Here is a 27,346-nt window from a genome sequence, read left to right as displayed (position 1 = left end):
CGGAGGGGCTTGGATGATGATGTAGAAGCCCTCTGTGATCGATGCCCCCTCCGGCGGAGCTCCGGAACAGGCCCCAAGATGGGATCTCGTGGATACAGAAAGTTGCGGTGGTGGAATTAGGTTTTTGGCTCCGTCCCCAATCGTTTGGGGGTACGTGGATATATATAGGAGGAAGAAGTACGTCGGGGGAGCTTCGAGGAGCCCACGAGGTAGGTGGGGGGCGCCCTCCACCCTCGTGACCGCCTCGTGGCTTTCTTGATAGAGGGTCCAAGTCTCCTGGATCTTATCTGATGAGAAAATCACGTTTCCGAAGGTTTCATTCCGTTTGGACTCCGTTTGATATTCCTTTTCTTCGAAACCCTAAAACAGGCAAAAAACAACAATTCTGGGCTGGACCTCCGGTTAATAGGTTAGTCCCAAAAATAATATAAAAGTGGATAATAAAGCCCAATAATGTCCAAAACAATAGATAATATAGCATGGAGCAATCAAAAATTATAGAAACGTTGGAGACGTATCAAGCATCCCCAAGCTTAATTCCTGCTCGTCCTCGAGTAGGTAAATGATAAAAACAAAATTTTTGATGCGGAGTGCTACTTGGCATAATTTTAATGTAATTCTAATTAATTGTGGTATGAATATTCAGCTCTGAAAGATTCAAGACAAAAGTTCATATTGACATAAAAATGATAATACTTCAAGCATACTAACTAAGCAATTATGTCTTCTCAAAATAACATGGCCAAAGAAAGTTCATCCCTACAAAATCATATAGTTTAGTCATGTTTCATTTTCATCACACAAGAATGCTCTAATCATGCACAACCCCGATGACAAGCCAAGCAATTGTTTCGTACTTTAGTAATCTCAAACCTATAAACTTTCACGCAATATATGAGCGCGAGTCATGGAGATAGCACTATGGGTGGAATAGAATATAATGAGGGGGTTACGTGGAGAAGATAAAAAAGGAGAAAGTCTCACATCAACGAGGCTAATCAATGTGCTATGGAGATGCCCACCGATTGATGTTAATGCAAGGAGTAGGGTTTGCCATGCAACGGATTCACTAGAGCTATAAATGTATGAAAGCTCAACAAAATAAACTAGCTGGTGTGCATCCAACTTGCTTGCTCACGAAGACCTAGGGCACTTGAGGAGGCCCATTGTTGGAATATACAAGCCAAGTTCTATAATGAAAAATTCCCACTAGTATATGAAAGTTATGAGAGACTCTCTACTATGAAGATCATGGTGCTACTTTGAAGCACAAGTGTGGTAAAAGGATAGTAACATTGCCCCTTCTCTCTTTTTCTCTCATTTTTTTGGGCCTTCTCTTTTTTTATATGGCCTTTCTCTTTTTTTGGGCCATCTCTTTTTTTATGGCCTTCCTGCTTTTAATTTATTCCTCACTTGGGACAATGCTCTAATAATGATGATCATCACACTTCTATTTATTTGCAACTCAATGATTACAACTCGATACTAGAACAAAGATGACTCTATATGAATGCCTCCGGCGGTGTACCGGGATATGCAATGAACCAAGAGTGTCATGTATGAAAGAATTATGAACGGTGGCTTTGCCACAAATACTATGTCAACTACATGATCATGCTAAGCAATATGACAATGATGAATGTGTCATGATGAACGGAATGATGGAAAGTTGCATGACAATATATCTCAGAATTGCTATGGGAATGCCATAATAGGTAGGTATGGTGGCTGTTTTGAGGAAGATATAAGGAGATTTATGTGTGAAAGAGCGTATCATATCACAGGGTTTGGATGCACCGGCGAAGTTTGCGCCAACTCTCAATGTGAGAAAGGGCAATGCACAGTACCGAAGAGGCTAGCAAGGATGGAAGGGTGAGAGTGCGCATAATCCATGGACTCAACATTAGTCATAAAGAACTCACATACTTATTGCAAAAATCTACAAGTCATCAGAAACCTCGGCACTACGCCCATGCTCCTAGGGGGATAGATTGGTAGGAAAAGACCATCGCTCGTCCCCGACCGCCACTCATAAGGAAGACAATCAAATAACACCTCATGTTTTAAATTTGTTGCATAACGTTTACCATACGTGCATGCTACGGGACTTGCAAACTTCAAAACAAGTATTTCTCAATTTCACAACTACTCAACTAGCATGACTTTGATATTATTACCTCCATATCTCAAAACAATCACCAAGCATTAAACTTTTCTTAGTATTCAACACACTCATACGAAAGTTTATTATTAATCTTGCATACCAAGCATATTAGGATTTTAAGCAAATTACCATGCTATTGAGACTCTCAAAATAATCTAAGTGAAGCATGAGAGATCAATAGTTTCTATAAAACAAATCCACCACCGTGCTCTGAAAGATATAAGTGAAGCACTAGAGCAAAATTATATAACTCAAAAGATATAAGTGAAGCACATAGAGTATTCTATAAAATTCCAAATCATGTATGGCTCTCTCAAAAGGTGTGTACAGCAAGGATGATTGTGGTAGACTAACAAGCAAAGACTCCAATCATAAAATACGCTCCAAGCAAAACACATATCATGTGGTGAATAAAAATATAGCTCCAAGTAAAGTTACCGATAGAAGTAGACGAAAGAGGGGATGCCTTCCGGGGCATCCCCAAGCTTTGGCTTTTAGGTGTCCTTAGATTGTCTTGGGGGTTCCATGGGCATCCCCAAGCTTAGACTCTTGCCACTCTTTGTTCCATAATCCATCAAATCTTTACCCAAAACTTGAAAACTTCACAACAGAAAACTTAAAGTAGAAAATCTCGTGAGCTCCATTAGCGAAAGAAAACAAAAGACCACTTCAAGGTACTGTAATGAACTCATTATTTATTTATATGTCTGTTATAACTACTGTATTCCAACTTCTCTATGGATTATAAACTATTTTGCTAGCCATAGATTCATCAAAACAAGCAAACAACACACGAAAAACAGAATCTGTCAAAAACAGAACAGTCTGTAGTAATCTGTATCTAGAGCAAGATCTATAACCCCAAAAATTCTAAAATAAATTGCTGGACGTGATGAATTTATCTATTAATCATCTTCAAAAATAATTAACTAAGTATCACTTTCCAATAAAAATGAAAGCAGTTCTCGTGATCACTAAAGTTTCTATTTTTTACAGCAAGTTCAACAAGACTTTCCCCAAGTCTTACCAACGGTTCTACTTGGCACGAACACTAATTAAACACAAAAAACACAACCAAAACATAGGCTAAATAACTTATTTATTACTAAACAGGATCAAAAGGCAAGGAATAAAAATAAAATTGGGTTGCCTCCCAACAAGCGCTATCGTTTAACGCCCCTAGCTAGGCATAACAAGCAAGAATAGATCTAGGTATTGCCATAATAGTAAGATAGATTATTAAAACTCATTTCATATTCTCTACGTTTGGCAGCAAGTTTTCTTCGAGGCAAGCAAAGTTAATCAAAAGGACTAATTTAACGGTACAAAAGTCCCCAAGATCAACCTAGGGAGGTATAGGTTCCTCCTTTGGTCCTTCATAATGCACAACCAATTCATCATTATAAGCATTTTTTGACAGAACTTTGTGAGCCTATATTCAAGAGAATATCCTAGTTCATTATTTCGAATAGCCAAATCATCATTAAGTTCAGAAATTCTATCAATTAAAACATTGGTAGGAACCCTTTTTCTAAGATTTTCATTGAAAGCAACATAGTCTAGAGATTGAAAACACATTATTTCTTCTTGATCAAAGAGGATAGCCTCTATGGGAGGACGGCAAGCGTCCACCCTATAATGCGCAAAGATTTCTTTGGCTTCTTTTATTGTGAATCTAAACTCATGAGCCAAAAAGATAGTAGCAGCACGCTTAACAGAAGAATGCTCAATATTAGAAAATTCCAGAAAAATCCTTTGTATGGAAGGATGCATGTGCATGAATTGTCTTTCAAGTTCAACTACAAGCATGGCAATAGCGTCTACAAGACTACTAGTTCTGTGAAGGATAGAACTACCCATAGAAGGTAAAGCACCGGCACAAGTAAAGAAATCTTGAATAACTCCTTTTCCAATAATATTACCACTACCAACACGGAATTTTTTTGCATGAAAGATGGTAGGTTCTTTAGCAGGGGCATCAGAATTTTTCATGATATTATTATTGTCCATATCGACAATAATTTCCCCAATTTTAGACATAGAGGCAGAAGGTAAAGGACTTGACATAACGATAAGCAAACAAACTAACACACAAGCAAACAAAAAGCAAACGGGCAAAAGAGGCAAATAGAGAGAGAGGGAGGATAGAGAGAGAGAGAGAGGGCGAATAAAACGGCAAGGGTGAAGTGGGGGAGAGGAAAACGAGAGGCAAATGGCAAATAATGTAATGTGGGAGATAGGGATTGTGATGGGTACTTGGTATGTTGACTTTGCGCAGAATCCCCGGCAATGGTGCCAGAAATTCTTCTTGCTACCTCTTGAGCACTGCGTTGGATTTCCCCGAAGAGGAGAGGATGATGCAACAAAGTAGCGTAAGTATTTCCCTTAGTTTTTGAGAACCAAGGTATCAATCCAGTAGGAGGCTCCGAGCGAGTCCCTCGTACCTACACAAAAACAATAGCTCAACGCAACCAACGCGCTTAGGGGTTGTCAATCCCTTCACAGTCACTTACGGAAGTGAGATCTGATAGAGATGATAAATAATATTTTTGGTATTTTGGTATAGAGATGCAAAGTAAAAAGTAAAAGCAAAGTAAAAACAAAGCAATAATAAAGTGATGGAGATTGATACGATGAGAAAGAGACCCGGGGGCCATAGATTTCACTAGTGGCTTCTCTTAAGAGCATAAGTATTCTACGGTGGGTGAACAAATTATTGTTGAGCAATTGACAGAATTGAGCATAGTTATGAGAATATCTAGGTATGATCATGCATATAGGCATCACGTCCGAGACAAGTAGACCGACTCCTGCCTGCATCTACTACTATTACTCCACTCATCGACCGCTATCCAGCATGCATCTAGAGTATTAAGTTAAAAACAGTGTAACGCCTTAAGCAAGATGACATGATGTAGAGGGATAGTTTCATGCAATTTGATAAAAACCCCATCTTGTTATCCTCGATGGCAACGATACAATACGTGCCTTGCTGCCCCTTTTGTCACTAGGAAAGGACACCACAAGATCGAACCCAAAGCTAAGCACTTCTCCCATTGCAAGAACAACCAATCTAGTAGGCCAAACCAAACTGATAATTCGAAGAGACTTGCAAAGATAACCAATCATACATAAAGGAATTCAGAGAAGATTCAAATATTATTCATAGATAGACTTGATCATAAACCCACAATTCATCGGTCTCAACAAACACACCGCAAAAACAAGATTACATCGAATAGATCTCCACGAGAGACGGGGAGAACATTGTATTGAAATCCAAAAAGAGAGAAGAAGCCATCTAGCTACTAACTATGGACCCGTAGGTCTGAAGTAAACTACTCACACTTCATCGGAGGGGCTTGGATGATGATGTAGAAGCCCTCCATGATCGATGCCCCCTACGGCGGAGCTCCGGAACAGGCCCCAAGATGGGATCTCGTGGATACTGTCGGGGGTTTGGAGAGACATATGCCAACGGATGGCTTATCATGGTGGGGGCGAGTAGAACGTCGCCGGTGCCTGGAAACGGGATGAGGCGAAGACATGCACGCCGGTGAATCTTACCCAGCTTCGGGGCTCTCCGGGGAGATAATACCCCTAATGCTGCTCTGTGGGGTCTCCGCATGATCACTATGGTCAAGTGTTTACACGGTTGCTCCTTGAGCTCTGTCTGGTGGTAGGAGAGGGCAAGGCTAGCTCTCTCCTTCTATCTGGTATGATATCGAATTACTGGGATCCAACCCTTTGCATGGGTGCCCTGGGGGTTTATATAGGCCTACCTCCCAGGGGTACAATGGTAATTCAACTAGGCGTGGGCCCAGCTGTCAGTGCCTCTGACCTTCGACTTCTCCGCCAACTGCTGGGGCCCGCTGACTGGTGGGCCCCGCCGACTGGTTTGGTATGGAGCCGACAAGCCACGTCCGCCGCGGGCGGGTCTTGCCGTCCGCTGATTACTGTAGCCGTGCTTCTGATGACGCAGGCTTGGTCATGGGGTCGTGGCAACAGCCCCGCCGCCTGGCGGCGATCACTGTGGCCACTCCCCATCTCATCTTGATTAATGGCGCGTGGGCCCCGGGGGAGGGCTCTGCCGACTCTCCCGGGCCGACTCCCGACGGGTCCGACTGGCAGTTCTCCCGCCGTCTCCCGAGGTCTCGCTGACTGGTGGGCCCTGCTGCCTCCGGGCCGTACAGACAAGCCGTCATGGGCGCAGGACTTGGTACTGTGGTGCTGATGTCAGGGCCAGCCGGGCAATAGTGCCACGCCGCACGGAGATCTTCCCGGGTACGGCGTGCTGTGGCCATGCCTGCCCTTGGTAAAGGGTGGAGCGGGCTTCACTATAGCCACGCCTCTGCCCCGTCCCCCTCGATGGGGTCATGGTTCGTCGGAGTCGCCGGCCGACTCCCCAAAGCCGGCTTCTCTGGAAGTCGTCCCTGGGACTCGGCCATGAGCGGGCAGTCGGCTGCCCTGCCGTCGACTCCTCGGGAGACGGCTCTTCGCCCTGGGGTCTTGAGGGGCGCAGCCTGCCCCGATGTCTTGAAAGGTTACGGGACTCGGGTTGGCCTACCCGTGGCCCATTACTCCGACAGTAGTCCCCGAAGCTGGTGAGGCGCCGCGGACGATCGGCCGAGAAGCCTCAGCAGTTTCTCTCTCCGGGTGCTCGACACATGGTCTTGACTGACTTCTGCCGGCCCGTCTAGAAGGACTCGGACTTGCTCAACTCGGACTTCACTCAATTTCTACATGCTCGGTATTTCGAACGTCGCGGCGGGATTTCAAGTGGCGTGCTAGCTAAGCCTCCATGCCGCCGCCCGTTCTTGGCCTGTCACGTGAGGGCACGTGGCCAGGCCATCCTGCCAGCCTACGTGTGCGACAGGACAGGCCCATAGGCGGGGCCCGCTACTACCGCGCCTCGGTGCCCGAGGGGATCCGCTGTGGCCCCAGTGGACGGTTGGGATTCCTGTGGAGTTACTACACGCAGTAAATTTTCGGGGATCGCGGGCGTCGTGGGGTTGTGGGCGCAGTTAATCCCCATGTCCACCCCCTCGGCTTCGCAGCCCACGAGGCTATAAGTAGGGGGAAGAGGGGGGGCACGCGCGCCCCTCCTTCCCACTACCCCTCGTTCTCCTCTTCCTCGGCGCTCCTCGCTCTCCTCCTTCCTCTTCTCTCCTTCGCTCCGCCGCATGCCCAAGCTCCGGCGAACACCGCAGCGACAGCTCGCGATGAGTTCTTCCTCCGCTGCCGCGCCCCCCCCAGTGCGCTCCGGCACTTGGGACGGTTCCGAAGTCCATGAAGACCACATCGAGTTCCTCCGCTGGACCCGTCGGCTTCCCGGCGAGGATCGCGTGCAGGTGTGTCTTGTGCCGGAGGGGGAGATTTCCCCCGCCCTGCAGGAGGGCGAGCGGGTCATCTTCCGCTTGCACTGCCTGCGCGGGCTGGGGCTACCGGCGAGCAGCTTTTTCTGGTCTTTCATGGAGTTCTACGGACTCCAGCCGCACCACCTCACCCCCAACACCGTGGTGCTGCTGTCCGCCTTTGTGGCCTTGTGCGAAGGCTTCCTCGGAGTCCCCCCCACCCTCGAGCTCTGGGGGGAGTTCTTCTTCTCCAAGCTCGGCACCCAGGCCGCGGGCGTGCCGGCTCAATGCGGCGCCTTCATCGCCGTGTGAAGTTCAGGAGCCGACAACCCCTTCCCCTCCATCTCGCTGATAAAGTCGGTGAAGATGTGACAGAGGTCCTACTTCTACGTCAGGAACGTCGCCACGAGGGGCGACTGGGTCAATCTGCCGGCTTTCGAAGCCGGCCCGCCGGCTGGGAGACTGCCCAACTGGTTGTACCGGGCCAGGTCGCTGACGCCTGCGGGAGCCGGCGCCATCACGCGACTCCGAGTGCTGACGCAGTCGGAGGGTCTGACTGGTCTGGACCTTCTGGCCGCCTTCGTCTCACGCCGAGTTCTCCCGCTCCAAGGCCGCCCTCACATGATATGCTAGATGAGTGGGCACCGTGACCCGAGTTGGATGTGCACCAAGGACATGCCTCATGAAGAGGTGGCCTTCATGGTGAACTACCTCTCGGACAACAGGCTCCTAGAGGACTGGCGAATCGGCAAGGAGCCGTACTCCCGCGCCAACCCCCCGCCCGTGGTGAGTCTCCTTTCATTTCTTTCTTTCAGATTGTCTTCTTTTTGCCGAGTTTGGTTTTGACCAGTTGTCTTTGGTTAGAATCCCCTTCTCCACCCACCAGCCGGCACCTCGGGGCCGGCCCGTGAGTTCCTCGCCGACCGGGCGGAGAGCGACGTCGACGACCCCGATCTGGGGGTGGTGGCTCTGGAAGACGACGCCGAGGGAGGAGGAGGGACTGCAAGCGACTTCAGGCCTTCGGCTACCTTCGCCAACTGGCCTGAAGACAGCGCCGAGGGAGAAGTCGCCCCTCGTCGTCGGCCAGGAGCCAGCCAGCCTGGCGCAGGCTCTTCTGCCGCGCCGGGCGCTCCAGGCGGCGGGAAGAAGCGCAGGGCCGTGCCGACCTTGTTCGGCAGTCGACCGAAGAAGCCCAAGGGCTCGGCTGCGGCGACCCGGCGGGACGAGGCAGCCGCGAAGGCCATCCACTTCCGTAAGGAAGTGAAGAAGCCGCCGTTGGTCTCTGCGTAAGTATTCTGTCTTCAGAGTTTTATTCTTTCTTCATGATTTGTCTGAGTCTCTGCTTGCCCCTCTTTCTTCAGGGCTCCCCTCTCCCTTGAGCGGGTCGCCGCCGCCTCCGTCATGGGGGCAGCGGAGACGTCCGCCACCACTCGGTGGATTGACCCCGCCGCTGACCTCCTGGAGGCGATGGAGCGGAATGCGCAGGAAAGGCGAAACAAAGAAGAGGCCCTCCGCCTGGAGAAGGCAGAGGCCGACAGGGCGGAGGCCTCCGCTAAGAAAAAACTAGCAAAGGCCGAAGCTGCCGCTGCGGTGAAGCAGCAGGCTAAGGAAGCCGCACACCGCCAGTCGGCCTTACTCGTCACCCCGCTGAACTCCGCGCCGCTGCCTCCGGAGCTCACGGGGCCAACTGGAGAAGCCGGCGTGGAGAACCTCGTCGAGGAGAGGGAAGGCAGCGATCCCTCTACTCCGGTTGCGAACGTTCCGCCGCCGCCTCCGCCGCCGTCTGAAGGCGCGCAAGGCGAGTAGCCAGCGGACCCTCCGGTGCCGCCGACCGAAGAGGAGGCTGTGGCGAGGCTACTACTCCAGGTTGGATCGCCAACGCGCCGTCGTCTGGAGAAGGCGACTTCGGCACCCTGCCCCCTGGAAGCCGGCACCGCCAGCTCGGTGGCCCCAGACGCCGAGGCGACGAGTGCCGCACCTGTTGGGTGGGTGCGAGGAGGTGGCACGGGGCCGCTGAACCGGGTGCTCCTAGACGTCCAGCGAAGCTCCGTGCTGAGGGCGACACTCTCCAGAGTTGCACCAAGGCGTTCCTAGCGTCGCGGGCAGCCGTCCGGGTATGTCTTTTTCTTTGGTCTTTGTTTTCTTACTCCTCTCTGTGGGGGCGTGCCAGCGCACCCACTGGGTGTAGTCCCCAAGTTTCGGGCCAGCTGCTGAGCAGGCGGCTCGAAACTCCAATTGATGAACTTCTGGGTACTAACATTGTCTGAAATGCTTGTCGCAGGATTACCACAACCTCCGCGTCACTGCCTTCAACCGTAACATTCAAGAGCTGGGCAAGCGGACTGCCGACTTGGCGGAGAGCCGGAGTAAGTCCTTTTTTCCTCTCTGCGGGGGCACGCTAGCGCACCCACGGGCTGTAGTCCTCGAGATTCGGGCCGACTGCTGAGCAGTCGGGCCGGATCTCCCTGGCGACCTGCTTTATTGACGACTGTTATCTTTCTTCCTTTTCTTCAGGAGCCAACGTTGCTCTTCAGCAGCAGCTAAGCGAAGCCAACTGCGCCCTGCACGCCAAAGGGGAGGAGTGCAGCAAGCTCGCCACAGAGCGCGATCTGCTGGCCACTCAGTTGGCCGAGCAGAAGGAGGTGCTTGTGAAGTCGCAGAGGGAGGCGGAGGAGATGGAAACCGCCCTCTTGGCCGAGTTTGTGAGCGAGCGCTCCTCCTGGTCTGACAAGGAGGCGCTGCTGTCCTCCGGCTTCCACGAGATTGAAGACATCGTTGATGGTGAGTCTCTTTATTTTCTTTCCTCAAGCTGCTGATCTAAATCGTGCCGACTCCCGGTTTTGACTTGGTTCTTTGTTTCTTCGTGTCTGTGCAGACTTCTTCCCTGGGCAGTCGCAGGCCACCATCCAAGCCATCAAGGCTGACCGTGAGAGTCGGAGGGCGGAGGGCACAGAGATCACCGCCGATGCCCCCCGAACTCTTGACGAGCACATCCTGAGCATCGAGGCTCGCCTCCGGCCGGCTCACCGGATGCTGCGCCGGCTCCAGCACGTCGGTGCCTAGGCGATTACCGCCCTTTGGCTGGATATGCAGGCTCCGCGCACCCCCAGCCTGACGTCCAACTGGATGGAGGTCGTGGCTGGTCGTCTTGAGGCCTGGAAGGGCTCTTCGGCCCAGGCTGGAGCGCGCCGGGCCGTGGAGTTCGTCAAGGCGTGGTACCCGGGGCTGGATCTAGATCGGCTGGCCACGCTTCGGTCGGAGGCCCAGCCGGAGCTGGCAGCTGCGAAAGATGCCCTCGTCAAACGTGTTGCGGCGATCGCCGAGTACACCAACACCAGCATCTTCGTCCCCGAGCGGTATGAAGACGGTGAGGAGGTACCGCCGGAGTGGTTTGGGATGAACCCAGACTACGGCGAAGACTCAGCGGAGGTGATTGGCTCCAGCGTCGAGGAGGAGGATGAAGCGGAGGATGGAGGCGAGGCGAAGGCCCCAGAAGACGGAGCAGGCGGCCAGCCTCAGCCCGACCGCGCCTCCAGCAACGAGCCACGTGCGACCGCGCCGACTGCCACCGGAGGTGATCAAGCCGAGACTAGCCAGCCGGCTGCCCCAACGCCTGACGCTGGCGCCTCCTCCGACCCTTCGAATCCGTCTGCCGCCTCCTAAGCTGCCGCTGCATCTTTTATTTTATCTGCTTCAGTAGTCTTTGAAGAACTTATTAATTTGCACAATTCCACCCGCGGGGTGTATTTTGAACCTCTACTCGACAATTCGGCCAAGGGCCTATGTTATGTAAATATACATATCTATCTTTTCTTGCTCATTGTTCTTTTGTCTTTTTTCCTTTGCCGCTTTCTCTTAGTTGCCTGCCTTGACAATCGGACAGCCGCTCTACGGACTGTTGCTGGATCAAGTGCTAGGCTACTTTGGGAAAGAAAGTACTTAGCCGATTTCAAGATTGTTTGAGCAAGTTGGATTGAAGACGACAATCTGACTGTCCGAGAGTCGGTTTGTGAGAGAGGCTGGAAGCCGTCCTGAGCTATGTTTTATGCTTTGAGTCCTTAGCCATTTTCATGCGATTGCCAATTCTACCTTACTGCTGCCCAAAGTACAGTCGCTCTGCGAGCTGCGGCTTCTGATAGGAGACGGCTTAGGCATTTGCACACTACTTGTCCGACTGCAGGAAGCATTTCATAGTGCAAGGCAGCAAGTCCCCGGGCCAACTTGTCGAGCCGGGTGCCAAGCGGCATGACAAAGAGTAACATACTTGTAGGCATAATTTTTATCATACAGACAAAAGAGGGCAGTCCCCAAGCTCGTCTCGGGGGACCCGAAGTCTTGATACTTAAATACAAAAGGTAGCGTGGTACATACTTCATCAACTGTAACATCTTCGGAGGAGATTTGCATTCCATGGCCGCTCTGTCTCCTTGCCGGAGTCGTCCCTCTTGCGTGCTCGGGGCTTCTGAGCGTCGATCAGGTAGTAGGAATCGTTGCCCAGTACTTTGCTGATGATGAAAGGGCCTTCCCAAGGCGCCGACAGCTTGTGCTGGCCGGCTGTTCGCTGGATCAGCCGGAGCACAAGGTCGCCTTCTTGGAAAGATCTTGGCTTGACCTTCCTGTTGTGGTGTCGGCGCAGGCTCTGCTGGTAGATGCTGGACCGGCTGAGTGCCAATAGCCGGCCCTCTTCCAGCAGATCGACGCCGTCTTGTCGTGCTTCTTCTGCTTCCTCCTCGGTGTACATGGTGACTCGTGGGGAGTCAAACTCTATGTCCGTTGGGATGACGGCTTCAGCACCATAGACGAGGAAGAAGGGAGTGAAGCCAGTTGACTTGTTTGGAGTCGTGCGCAGACTCCAGAGGACGGCTGGCAGCTCGACGAGCCAGCAGCCAGCCGAGCGCTCTAGAGGCTCGATCAACTGAGGCTTGATGCCAGACAGGATGAGGCCATTTGCCCGCTCCACTTGGCCATTTGACTGCGAATGGGCGACAGACGCTAGGTCCAGTCGGATGCCCTGTGTTGCGCAGAAACGGGCCAAGGCGCCTTTGGCAAAGTTTGTGCCATTGTCGGAGATGATGGTGTGTGGTATGCCGTACCGAATTGTGATATCGGTGATGAAGGTCACGGCAGTCGGACCGTTCAGTTTGTTAATTGGCTTCACTTCCACCCACTTGGTGAACTTGTCCACTTCGACAAGTAGGTGAGTTAAACCACCTTGTGCTGTCTTGAATGGTCCCACCATGTCTAGACCCCAAACTGCGAAGGGCCAGGCAATGGGGATGGTCTTGAGTGCAGAAGCTGGCTAGTTCGGCTTGGAGCTGAACTTCTGGCACCCTTTGCATTTTTGGACCAACTCCTTGGCCTCTTCCAAGGCAGTTTGCCAGAAGAAACCGTGCCGAAACCCAGCAAAGTGCACGCCATAGCACATTGTAACGCCCCGAGACCGATGTGCCAGGTGTCCTCCAGTTATTCGCTGTTGTTGCGTTGTCATTGCTTGCGTGTCATGCATTGCATATCATGTCGTCAGGTGCATTTCATTTGCATACATGTTCGTCTCATGCATCCGAGCATTTTCCCCGTTGTCCGTTTTGCATTCCGGTGTTCCGTTCTCCTCCGGTGGTCATTTCTACCTTTCTTTCGTGTGTAAGGGTTAAACATTTCCGGATTGGATCGAGACTTGCCAAGCAGCCTTGATTTACTACCGGTAGACCGCCTGTCAAGTTTCGTACTATTTGGACTTCGTTTGATGCTCCAACGGCTAACCGAGGGACTGAAAAGGCCTCATGTGTGTTGCAGCCCAACACCCTTCCAAAGTGGTCCAAAACCCACCTCAAACTCCTCCATCATCTCGGTCGTTCGATCACGATCGCGTGGCCGAAAACCGCACCTCATTTGGACTCTCCTAGCTCCCTCTACCTATAAATGTGTGATCCCCTCCGAAATATCCGCGGTACAAACCCTAACTTCCTCCTCCGCGCGCCGCCGGACATCTTTTCTCCGCGCTGGACAATGTCCACCGCCACCACCACCTCACTCCGACGAATCGGAGCTCGCCGCGTCACTCCCGCCGCCACCGCGAGCCAACCAGCTCGCGCCACCTCAGCGCGCCACCTCCTCTCTCTTCCCCCGCGCCGCCGAGGCCCTGCGGGCCCGAGGCCGGCCCGCCCGGCCCATCTCTGCGCCGCCGCCCACGCCCGGCTCTCCTCCCGCCCGAGCCGCGGCTCCTTCCACCGGCCGTCGGCGGAAGACGCGCGATGCCGCCGCCTTCCTTCGCGCTGAACGCCACCCGAGGCACCTCGCCGCCCCTCGCCCCTCGCCGCTGTGCTCGCCGCCGGCAACAGCGCCACCCGCGCCGGTCGCCGCACCCTCCGGTCTCGCCCGCCGCCTCCGGCGATCTCCACCGCACCGTCTTCCTCCCCAAACTCCGGCGCCCTGTTCCGGCGATTCTCCGGCGAGTGCCCGGCGCCACCTCGAGAAGCATGCAGATCTAGATCCGCCCCGGTGGATGAGATCCACCGGGAGATGAACCAAACGGCGCCATCCCGAACCGGATCCATCCCGTCCCAGATCTCCTCGTCCCGGGTTGGCTTTTCCCGCGGGGTAAAATTTCACAAAGTCCCCGAGATTTCCATGTTTCAGATGCCCAAATTGATCATGTCGTAACTCCGCATCCGTAACTCCGATATGAGCATATAGCATATCAAAATGTTCATCTCAGAGAGTACATCATTTCATCTCATTGCATCGTTTTCATTTGAGTTCATCTTGATGCCTAAAATGCTGTTAGAAGAGGGCTACTTGGGATAATTGTCAGATCTACTGCTCCATTTAGGCTTTTGTCATTTTTTGGCATGATTATTGTGTGCATGATATGCCCATGAGCTCTACATATGTTTTGTTAAGGGCTTTGTCATCTTTCCATAGGTGCAACCCATGTATTTTTGTGATGTGTGTGGAGACTAGCACAAGCTTGCAAAGTGAGGCACTTGGTAATTCCGTTTTCAGGGACTTAGCATTTCCACTAAGTCCTTGACCTGTTTAGCTCATGTTGCCATATGTTCATGTTGTTTCCTAGTGATCCGTACCTCTTTTGAGGATGATCAGTAAGGATGTTTTATTGATCTTGTAGTGCTCTATCCATCCATGTCTTTGTTTGAAATTATGGAGAACCCTAGGTTGAGTCAATCGAGCTCTACTTTTGCTACTTCGTGAATCTGGGCAGATTGTCTACTTGTGAGCAATTTTGCCGGGGATGTTGTAGTTGATCCGTGCATGCTATGTTATTGTTCTTGCCATGTCTAGCTTGAATTTTGTGTATTCTTGATGGGTGTATGCTTAGATTATCATGACATGCTCTGTAGTGAGTGCATCGAGCTCGTAAACATGCCTACTTGATATCTGTTTTCAGCATGCTCCAGTTTTCACTAAGTCTGTGATCTGATTATGTTTTTGCCATGTTCACATGCTTGCAAATGTATTTTCTGATCCCTTTGGGCTCAAGGTCACTAAGGGACTTTTGTTAATCTCTTTGAGTAGCTCCATGCCATGCTTTACTTGCCATGTATAGGTCCTGTAGCATGTAGTTTTGTTGCTCCAAAGAGTGCTATCTGATCTGAAATTCCAGACAAGTGTTAATTTCACTAAGTCTGAGATCTGTTTACCATATGCATTTTTGCCATGCTTGTTTGAACCTGTTAATGGATGAATTGGCCGTAGCTCACTGCTAGACTTTTGTTAAGCATCATGAATGAATCCCTGCCATGTATTTTGTTGTCAGGTTTGGGTGCTGTAGCATGTTCATCTTGTTGCATTTAGATGGCTACTTGCTGTAAATCGCAGATCGTGGTCATATTTGAATTGCTTGCCATTTCCTAACCGTAACTCTGATTCCGGTGTTCTTTATATCATTTTCAAGCAAATTCATCTCATCTTTCTAGTGGAACACTTGGATTTCCATGTTAAGGCCAGGTTCATGCATTCCTTGTCAATTCTTGCATATGTATCGCATCCCGCATCCCGCATATCATACCATGTTCATGTGTTGGTTGTTTACTATGTTGTGTGCTTCTTTCCGGTGTTTGCTTCTTTGGGTTGGTTCTGGTAACGTCGCGTTGTGAGGACCCGTTCGTCTATGTCCGTTTGTCTTCTTCATGAACTCGTTCTTCTTCCTTGCGGGATTTCAGGCAAGATGACCATACCCTCGAAATCACTTCTATCTTTGCTTGCTAGATGCTTGCTCTTTTGCTATGCCTATGCTGCGATACCTACCACTTGCTTATCATGCCACCCATATTGTTGAACCAAGCCTCTAACCCACCTTGTCCTAGCAAACTGTTGATTGGCTATGTTACCGCTTTGCTCAGCCCCTCTTATAGCGTTGTTAGTTGCAGGGGAAGATTGAAGTTTGTTCCTTGTTGGAACATGGAGATGTTGTTCCTTGTTTGGAACATGTTTACTTGTTGGGATATCACAATATATCTTATTTAATTAATGCATCTATATACTTGGTAAAGGGTGGAAGGCTCGGCCTTATGCCTGGTGTTTTGTTCCACTCTTGCCGCCCTAGTTTCCGTCATATCGGTGTTATGTTCCCGGAGTTTGCGTTCCTTACGCGGTTGGGTTATAATGGGAACCCCTTGACAGTTCACTTTGAATAAAACTCCTCCAGCACGGCCCAACCTTGGTTTTACCATTCGCCACCTAGCCTTTTTCCCTTGGGAGTCGCGCATCCCGAGGGTCATCTTATTTTAACCCCCCCGGGCCAGTGCTTATCTAAGTGTTGCTCCAAACTAGAGCCCCTTGCAGCGCCACCTCGGGGTAACTCGAGGGCTGGTCTTAGTTGTACGGATTGCTTATCCAGTGTTGCCCTGAGAACGAGATATGTGCAGCTCCCATCAGGATGTCGGTGCATCGGGGGGTCTTGCTGGACTTGTTTTACCATTGTCGAGGATGTCTTGAAGAACCGGGATACCGAGTCTGATCGGAATGTCTCGGGAGGAGGTCTATTCCTTCGTTGACCGTGAGAGCTCGTGATGGGCTAATGTCGGTGTAAAAACCGGCGGATCGCGGGTAGGGGGTCCCGAACTGTGCGTCTAAGGTGGATGGTAACAGGAGGCAGGGGACACGATGTTTTACCCAGGTTCGGGCCCTCTTAATGGAGGTAAAACCCTACATCCTGCTTGATTAATATTGATGATACGGGTAGTACAAGAGTAGATCTACCATGAGATCGGAGAGGCTAAAACCCTAGAAGATAGCCTATGGTATGATTGTATGTATATGATCTATCGACTAGCCTGGCCTCGGTTTATATAATGCACCAGAGGCCTAGGATAACAAGAGTCCTAGCCGAATACGCCGGTGGGGAGGAGTCCTTGTCTTGATCGCCAAGTCTTGTGGAATATTCCTTGTATGCGGCAGCTGTCCGAACTGGCCCATGAGTATACGACCATGGGGGTCCTCGGCCCAATCTAATAGATCGGGAGATGACGTGGTGAGTACCCCCTAGTCCAGGACACCGTAAGTAGCCCCTTGAACCGGTCTTCAAGTTAGGGATGCTCCTCGATTCTTCCGAACTGTTCTTCATCTTCGGTTGACGGTCTTGAAAACTGGTTCAACAAATCTTCTCATCTTCGATCTTGAGGATCGCCGAAATGCATTCGGCGAGTTTACACGTCGGGTATCCGAGGAGCCCCTTTAAGTTTCTGGCCTTTATCAATGCCTTGTTATTTTTATGCCACACCTCAGGTTTGAAATTGTTCCCGGGCGGCAGTGTCCTCTTGCGTCCAGCTCCAACGCTGGACTGCATTCGAGGTATCTTTTGCAGCCGAGCACCAACGCCGGACCGCTTCCCAGCTCTAGTGCCGGAATGTATCCGAGCTCCAACGCCGAACTATGTATCCGAGCTCCAACGCCGGACTATATCCGAGCTCCAATGCCGGGCAATGTCCCAGCTCCAACACCGGACTATATCCGAGATGTCATATCACCTTGGTTCAAAAAAGTTGAAGGATTTTAGCCGAGCTTAATGCCGGAAATGCCCTCTATGGAGCCAGCCACTAGCGCCCGAGCTTTATGCCGGACTGCTTCCGAGGTGGTGCACCACCCCGACTGTGGGCCGATTTTTTGTCAATATTGTTTATTATTGCAATTTATTCTCTGCCGAGATATATGGCCAGTAGCCCTCAAGGTGTGTATCGGTCTAAAACCCGAGATGCACTTGAAGGATGACGTAAGACCGCTGATCCCAGTAGCCGCTGAGACTCAGGCTGATTTGCAAAATCAGCCTGAGGATCAAGTCCTAGCTCGGCAGAATACTTCGGGACACAAAAAGTGGCGTGCTTAGTCCTCGAGACTCGGGTTGGGTGCGGCCGACCAACCTGAGGATCAAAATCTCCTCGGCAACTGTATTGCACTTAAAATTTTCTGCATTGAACAGGCAATGCAGTAGCCCCCGAGACATTGGTCGGGTGGCAACACCAGATCAGGGGATCGATGTGCCCCTTTAATATTTGTAAATAATAAGGCCGAAGCCAGTAGCCCCCGAGACTTAATGTGGGCACGGGTGGCCGAATTAAGGATTGATATCCATAGTAAAATCACAAATTATGTGTAATGACTCTATGTATCCAAGTACTTTACGTCATTAATGCTTGGATCCGCATTGTACAAAACTTTGTTGACCGACCATCGGCTTCCACCTCCTCGGCTAGTAGCCGAGGAGTGTTTGTCCTACTTTATAAAGCCTTTATGAGGGCAAAGATTTACGACAAACAAGGCAATCTGGCCATACGGTTTTATGAACAAAGGTACGCAGAGAGATATGTTATATTACTATTTAACATAAGAAAATATCTTCCAAAAAAATAGTCCCGCTATCGGTTCCTTTCTTTGGGTTGTCATGCTAAGCATGATCATGCAGCCTCATCTCTAATGTAAGAGCATAATATCGAGGATTTAGTTTGGGAGGCCAGTTAATAGCCCCCGGTAGTGTTCAGCGACAGTCGGGGTCAAGCCGTAAACACTTCGGCCAATGTTATGAACGGCCCATCATTTAACATAGTCATCGGATCGCTGACCAGTTTATGCTTATTTGTGAAAGTCAGTTTTCGGCTTTCTCCACTGAGGTGCTTAACCATGTGAGCTGGAAGCACAATCGCAGTGGTTCTCCCTTTGCACGCCTAGCCGAACAAAACGGAACGTAGGAAGCAAGTGCAGGAGCCGGGCAACCCAACTATTGACCGAAGACACAATTCGAAACCGATGCATATATAGCAATATCTGAGAATTTTTTTGCCGAATCCCTAAAGGTGTCCGGCGTTGCACTGCGAGACTAATGCTGGAAAATCACAAATAGTTTGAAAGTGCCAAAAAGCTTGGAAAACCAAGAAACGTCAGTAAAAACATGACGTCCGAACAATATCAAGTGTTCGATGCCAATCCGAAAGTTTGTCTTAGAAAAAAGAAGTGCTTCTGTCGTGCTTTAACATGATATATCCTATCTCAAGACTTCAAGCGGGTCAGCCTATGGCTTCAACCTCCTATCCTGAGGGCGGGGTACTTCTCATCAGGCCAGTTTAGCAAACTAAACTCTAGCGGCTTTGAGAGAGAAATTAGGCTCCCCGGCTAGTGACCGCACACTCGTGTCAAAAAAAGGAGTGATAAATAATAATAATAAAACTTTGCAACGACTAAGAAGAAGAACACTTATTATAAAGCGGCTCAAATAAACTTAAGAGCCCCCAAGTGACTTAGGTAGAAGAATGATTGCATGTACCGAAGTACTTATATCATATCTATGTTCAACTGAACTTTAAACGCATCTTAACCGACTGTCAGCTTCTCCCTCTTCGGTCAAGGACCAAAAAGTGTTATGTACTCCATCAGTCGAGAATATCGATGGTGTTTCCAATAACCAGGCAATCAGGCCATAAGGCTGTAACAGACAAAGCGCGCTCAGGGAACTTATGCTATATTACCGTGAAGTGTAAGAAGCATCTTCAAAGAAAATAGTACCCCCACCGATACCTTTCTTCTGTGCTCATTGTTATTATGAGACTTGTGCAATAGATTTTTTGTACTCATGAGTTCCGTTGTGTGCCGACCATCATTGAAAACTATAAGAGCGCTAGCTTTCGGCTTCACCCAGTCTGAGGTCCGGCTCGGGCGACCCGATCGTGACAATCGCAGAGGTGCTCCCTTTACTCCCTAACCGAACAATCGGGAACGTAGGGGGTAAACACAGGAGCGAGGCAACCCAGCTTGCAAATCGCTTAAGTCAATATGGTGCATATTGTGGCGTAATACACGAACAAGGAACGAAGCCGTACAAGTATAATCATATGCAAGTGGAAAAGCTTCATGAAGGAAGCCCCCAAATGAAGGTATTTGAATTTATGCGTCACAAACAAAGTTTGGACAAGGAAATTTTTTACAAGCAACTTTTTTCCAAAAAAGTATAATGCTTGGTCGAACCGAACGCAAGTTAGAAATTAAAGCTTTGAGCATGAAAGCAACTTAGCTGGTTAATGTGTTCGGTATTGATGACGCGGTCCGAGCTTGATGCGGGGCAAGGTTCCATCCCCCAAGCTGGTCCCGAGGTGGCGGAGCAGAGAGATCGACACGCCGAAGTGGTGACATAGCACGGTCAATGCAGACCGGCAGAGTGACGCCGAAGTCCCCGGATCATTTTCCTATGCACAAAAAATAGTGCAAACCGGAGATAATAGTAATATTGATAATTAAAATAAATGTTGCATAATAAATAATTTATGCAAAGTGAGGAATAGAAGAAATATGGCCTGGCGCCGAAGTCAATGTCGACGCAGGGCGTCGGCGTGATGTAGTAAAGGCGTGGCAAAGCCTGAATTCACAGGTCGGTCCGAGCTCCGGATGCGGCGTTCGCCAGACTATGTACGAAAACTGATCGAACCACCACGCGACCGTCGTTAATGCGGTCACCATTTGATAGACCTGTGTACATATCATGGACAAACTAGAGTAATAATTCCTTGGGAAAAATGAACCCGAACAAGCAAAAAATACAGAGATTAATAGCACCTGGTTTATTTGTTGTAGCAATCCGAAGGAAGGTGATTCCCAAAATTGGGACTCCCTCCGCACACCCATTGCCTGATGGGCGATAAAACGACGGCATGGCAATGCTGGTAAAGGTTGACTCACCGAGGCAAAGCCCTCGGCTCGGCTAACGTGACGGAGCTGGTCTGCTAGCGACGCTGAAGTGTCCGGAGTAGGTTGATGAAGAGATGGCGAAGCCCCCAGTCCAGCCGAGATGTCGAAGCCTCGACGTCAGCCGATGAGTCGAAGTAGGTCGGCATGATGGACACCAGCCTGAAGAAGCAATAGTGCGGCCCTGCCGATGCAGGTCGTGACGTGGTCGATGCCGGCTTGATGAAGCGACCGTGCGGCGATGCCGGTATGCCCGCTCCGTGTAATTCGTGGGGCAGCGATGTTGATGATGATTTATCCTTCACGATGCCGGACTCTTGTTCGGCTTGCCGAGATGATGATCCGAAGAAGTTGAGCTCGGCTAAAGTGACGACGTGTCTAGCGTAGGTCGGCAGCCGTTGAGTAATATTGCCGGACTGGTTTGACACCAGCATGATGTTGAAGATCATGTTCAAAAGATCTTAAAGTTAGTGGGATGTGTTCGGGAACAAAACACAATACCCCATACAAAACTTCCTTCAAAAGGGATGTCCGAAATCCCGTTCATAAAAAAGATGAACTCGGGTCGGATTCGTTTTCGCGCAGAAAACAGATCCGAAAAGTGATGCACTAATCGGAAGGTTCCCAAAGTTTGGACGGTCGGATCGAGCTGAAATTTTGAGAGGTGGTAGATATAGGAATTCCGCAGCCGATCAACGGTTGGATCTTCCAAAGGACGTCCGAGCTAGAAGCTGGACACCACGTCCTAAACTCATCCAAATTCCCATCCAAATTTGACAGGGCTCCGGTATATCGTGGATTGCCAGAGATTCCTCCATCGGAACTCGACGAAATTTTCCAGGATTGTTATAGACTCAATTCCGCACAATTTCACCAAAGTGATTGTCAAAGTGATACTCGAGGAGGTGGTGGCGACAGATACGAGTTCGCTGTCCAAAAAAAACCAGCACGGCCGCTTGAGGGCAATGTTGACGTTGAGCCCCCGAGCTCCATAGATGATTCCTCCATGATCTTGATAGAGATCGGAGTTCATGTTTGATGAAGGCCCTCGTCCGAACATGGTGATCCAAACACGGGGCGCAATTCTTGGTCGAACCAAGGTGACCAGTCGAACTGGTGACGGAGACGCTAAAGTCGCAGTTGATCTGCTGGCGAGTCATCAATCCTTTTGTCGATCACACAGGGGAACTCTCAATGAAAGCACCAATGTCGGTGTCAAAACCGGCGGATCTTGGGTAGGGGGTTGCCGGTATGTCCGCTCCGTGTAACCCATGGGGTGGCAATGTTGGTGATGATTTATCCTTCACGATGCCGGGCTCTTATTCGACCTGCCGAGATGATGATCCGAAGAAGTTGAGCTCGGCTAAAGTGACGACGTGTCTAGCGCATACAAAACTTCCTTCGGATTGCTACAACAAATAAACCAGGTGCTATTAATCCGAGTATTTTTTGCTTGTTTGGGTTCATTTTTCCCAAGGAATTATTACTCTGGTTTGTCCATGATATGTACACAGGTCTATCAAATGGTGACCGCATTAACGAGGTCGCATGGTGGTTCGATAAGTTTCCGTATGTAGTCCGGCGAACACCGCATCCGGAGCTCGGACTGACCTGTGAATTCAGGCTTTGCCACGCCTTTACCGCATCACGCCGACGCCCTGCATCGACATTGACTTTGGCGCCAGGACATATTTCTTTTATTACTCACTTTGCATAAATTATTTATTATGCAACGATTTTTTTAAGTTATCATTATTACTATTATCTCCGGTTTGCACTATTTTTTGTGCACAATGATCCAGGGACTTCGGCGTCACTCTGCCGCCCGGTCTGCATTGATCGTGCTATGTCACCACTTCGGCGTGTCAAGCTCTCCGCTCCGCCACCTCGGGACCGGCTTGAGGGATGGAACCTTGCCCAGCATCAAGCTCGGACCGCGTCATCAATACCGAACATATTAACCAGCTAAGTCGCTTTCATGCTCAAAGCTTTAATTTCTAAGTTGCGTTCGGTTCGACCAAGCATTATACTTTTTTGAAAAAAAGTTGCTTCTAAAAAATTTCCTTGTCCAAACTTTGTTTGTGACGCATAAATCCAAATACCCCGTTTACTTGGGGGCTTCCTTTATGAAGCTTTTCCTTTCGCATATGATTATACTTGTACGACTTTGTTCCTTAACCGAAGAGGGAGTAAAGGGAGCACCTCTGCGATTGTCACGATTGGGTCACCCGAGCCGGACCTCACTGGGTGAAGCCGAAAGCTAGCGCTCTTATAGTTATTCAATGATGGTCGGCACACAACGGAACTCGTGAGTACAAAAAATCTATTGCACAAGTCTCATAATAACAATGAGCACCGAAGAAAGGTATCGGTGGGGGTACTATTTTCTTCGAAGATGCTTCTTACTCTTCGCAGGAATATAGCATAAGTTCCCTGAGCGCGCTTTGTCTGTTACAGCCTGATGGCCTGATTGCCTGGTTATTGGAAACACCGTCGATATTCTCGACCGATGGAGTACATAACACTTTTCGGTCCTTAACCGAAGAGGGAGAAGCCGACGGTCGGTTAAGACGCGTTTAAAGTTCGGTTGAACATAGATATGATATAAGTACTTCGGTACATGCAATCATTCTTCTACCCAAGTCACTTGGGGGCTCTTAAGTTCATTTGAGCCGTTTTATAATAAGTGTTCTTCTTCTCAGTCGTTGCAAAGTTCTATTATTATTATTTATCACTCTTTTTTTCTACGCGAGTGTGCGGTCACTAGTCGGGGAGCCTAATTCTCTCTCAAAGCCGCTAGAGTCTAGTTTGCTAAACTGGCCTAATGAGAAGTACTCCGCCCTCGGGATAGGAGGTTGAAGCTGTAGGCCGACCCGCTCGAAGTCTTGAGATAGGATGTGTCATGTTAAAGGACGACAGAAGCACTTCTTTTTTCTAAGACAAATTTTCGGATTGGCACCGAACACTTGATCTTGTTCGGACGTCATGTTTTTACTGACGTTTCTTGGTTTTCCAAGCTTTTTGGCACTTTTAAACTATTTGTGCTTTTCCAGTATTAGTCTCGCAGTGCAACGCCGGACACCTTTAGGGATTCGGCAAAAACATTCTCAGATATTGCTATATATGCATCGGTTTTGAATTGTGTCTTCAGTCAATAGTTGGGTTGCCCAGCTCCTGCACTTGCTTCCTATGTTCCATTTTGTTCGGCTAGGCATGCAAAGGGAGAACCACTGCGATTGTGCTTCCAGCTCACATGGTTAAGCACCTTTGTGGAGAAAGCAGAAAACTGACTGTCACAATAAGCGTAAACTGGTCAGCAATCCAATGACTATGATGGGCCATTCATAACATTGGCCGAAGTGTTTACGGCTTGACCTCGACTATCGCCGAACACTACCGGGGGCTATTAACTGGCCTCCCAAACTAAATCCTCGATATTTTGCTCTTACATTTGAGCTGAGGTTTCATTATCATGCTTAGCATGACAACCCAAAGAAAGGAACCGATAGCGGGACTATTTTCTTTGGAATACATTTCTTCTGTTAAACAGTAATATAACATATCTCTCTGCGTACCTTTGTTTATAAAACCGTGTGGCCAGATTGCCTTGTTTTTCTTAAATCTTTACCCTCATAAAGGCTTTATAAAGTAGGACAAACACTCCTCGGCTACTGGCCAAGGAGGTGGAAGCCGATGGTCGGTCAACAAGGTTTTGTACAATGCGGATCCGAGCATTAATGACGTAAAGTACTTGGATACATAGAGTCATTACACATAATTTGTGATTTTACTATGGATATTGATCCTTAATTCGGCCACCCGTGCCCGCATTAAAGCTCGGGGGCTAGTGGCTTCGGACTTATTATTTACAAATATTAAAGGGGTACATCGATCCCCTGATCTGGTGTTGCCACCCGACCAGTGTCTCGGGGGCTACTGCATAGCTTGTCCAATGCAGATAATTTTATGTGCAATATAGTTTCCGAGGAGATTTTGATCCTCAGGTTGGTCGGCCGCACCCAACCTGAGTCTTGAGGACTGAGCACGCCGCTTTTGTCTCCCGTAGTATTCTGCTGAGCTAGGACTTGATCCTTAGGCCGATTTTGCAAATCAACCTGAGTCTCAGCGGCTACTGGGATCAGCGGTCTTATGTCATCCTTCATGTGCATCTCGGGTTTTAGACCGATACACACCTTGAGGGCTACTGGCTATATATCTCGGCAGAGAATAAATTGCACCAATAAAAAATATTGACAAAAAATCGGCCCATAGTCGGGGTGGTGCACCACCTCGGAAGCAGTCCGGCATAAAGCTCGGGCGCTAGTGGCTGGCTCCATAGAGGGCATTTCCGGCATAAAGCTCGGCTAAACTCCTTCAACTTTTTTGAACTAAGGTGATATGACACCTCGGATATAGTCAGGCATTGGAGCCTGGACACAGTCCGGCGTTGGAGCTCGGATATATTTCGGCGTTGGAGCTCGGATATACAGTCCGGCGTTGGAGCTCGGATACATAGTCCGGCGTTGGAGCCCGGATACATTCCGGCGCTAGAGCTGGGAAGCGGTCCGGCGTTTGTGCTCGGCTGCAAAAGATACCTCGAGTGCAGTCCGGCATTGGAGCTCAGACGCAAGAGGACCCTGCCTCTCGGGAAGAACTTCAAACCCGAGGTGTGGCATAAAAATAAACAAGGCATTGATAAAGGCTGGAAACTTAAAGGGGCTCCTCGGATACCCGACGTGTAAACTCGTCGAATGCATTTCGGCGATCCTCAAGATCGAAGATAAAGAAGATTTGTTGAACCAGTTTTCAAGACCGGCAACCGAAGATGAAGAATGATTCGGAAGAATCGAGGAGCGTCCCTAACTTGAAGACCGGTTTAGGGGGCTACTGACGGTGTCCTGGACTAGGGGGTACTCACCACATCATCTCCCGATCTATTAGATTGGGCTGAGGACCCCCGTGGCCGTATACTCATGGGCCAGTTCGGACGGCTGCCGCATACAAGGAAGATTCCACAACACTTGGCGATTAAGACAAGGACTTCTCCCCACCGGCATATTCGGCTAGGACTCTTGTTATCCTAGGCCCCCGGTGCATTATATAAACCGAGGCCAGGCTAGTTGATAGACAACTTCATCATACATACAATCATACCATAGGCTAGCTTCTAGGGTTTTAGCCTCTCCAATCTCGTGGTAGATCTACTCTTGTACTACCCATATCATCAATATTAATCAAGCAGGACGTAGGGTTTTACCTCCATTAAGAGGGCCCGAACCTGGGTAAAACATCGTGTCCCCTGCCTCCTGTTACCATCCACCTTAAACGCACAGTTCAGGACCCCCTACCCGAGATCCGCCGGTTTTGACACCGACACTTGGTTTTACCATTCGCCACCTAGCCTTTTTCCCTTGGGAGTCGCGCATCTCGAGGGTCATCTTATTTTAACCCCCCCAGGCCAGTGCTTGTCTAAGTGTTGGTCCAAACTAGAGCCCCTTGCAGCGCCACCTCGGGGTAATTCGAGGGCTGGTTTTAGTTGTACGGATTGCTTATCCGGTGTTGCCCTGAGAACGAGATATGTGCAGCTCCCATTAGGATGTCGGCGCATCAGGCGGTCTTGCTGGACTTGTTTTACCATTGTTGAGGATGTCTTGAAGAACCGGAATACCGAGTCTGATCAGAATCTCTTGGGAGGAGGTCTATTCCTTCGTTGACCGTGAGAGCTTGTGATGGGCTAAGTTGGGACACCCCTGCAGGGATTTGAACTTTCAAAAGTCGTGCCTGCGGTTATGGGCAGATGGGAATTTGTTAATGTCCGGTTGTAGAAAACTTTAACCTTAACTTAATTAAAATGAATCAACCGTGTGAGTTACCGTGATGGCCTCTTCTCGGTGGAGTCCGGGAAGTGGACACGGTGTTGGAGTAATGCTTGCGCAGTTTGTCCTTTAGTTTCTCGCTCGCGCTTTGCCTCCTCTTCTCGCTCTCTTTTGCGAACAGGATAGCCACCATATATGCTAGTCGCTTGCTGCAGCTCCACATATATTTTTACCTTGCCTTACCTATTAAGCTTAAATAGTCTTGATCGCGAGGGTGCGAGATTGCTGAGTCCCTGTGGCTCACAGATTACTATTACACCAGATGCAGGGCCTGATGATTCCGCTCCAGGTGACGCGCTCGAGCTCAAGTGGGAGTTCGACGAGGACTCTCAATGATACTATGTTTCCTTTCCTGATGACCAGTAGTGGTGCCCAGTTGGGGTGATTGGGACCGTGTCGCATGTTGGGTTATCTTTTATTTTGGCGCCGTAGTCGGGCCATGATTGTTTGGATGATGTAATGTTATTTATGTACCTTGATTGATGTGGCGAGTGTAAGCCAACTATGTTATGTCCCCTTTATTATTTATAATACATGGGATGTTGTGAAGATTGCCTTACTTGTGACACATGCCTTCAATGCGATTATGCCTCTAAGTCGTGCCTCGACACGTGAGAGATATAGTCGCATCGAGGGTGTTACACACATCTTCTAGTAGTGGGGGTAGTTCTGCTTGGAGGTCCATAGTACCTCGCTCAGGTAATATACTGATCTCTGGACAGGTATCGCCTTGCCTTCCTCCTTGCGCTCTACTACAATGACTGTGC

The sequence above is a fragment of the Triticum aestivum genome, chromosome 1A (genome assembly GCF_018294505.1).
Source record: "Triticum aestivum cultivar Chinese Spring chromosome 1A, IWGSC CS RefSeq v2.1, whole genome shotgun sequence".
Taxonomy (NCBI): Eukaryota; Viridiplantae; Streptophyta; class Magnoliopsida; order Poales; family Poaceae; genus Triticum; species Triticum aestivum.
The sequence above is the reverse complement of the archived record's forward strand: the minus strand, read 5'-3'. Positions refer to the sequence as shown.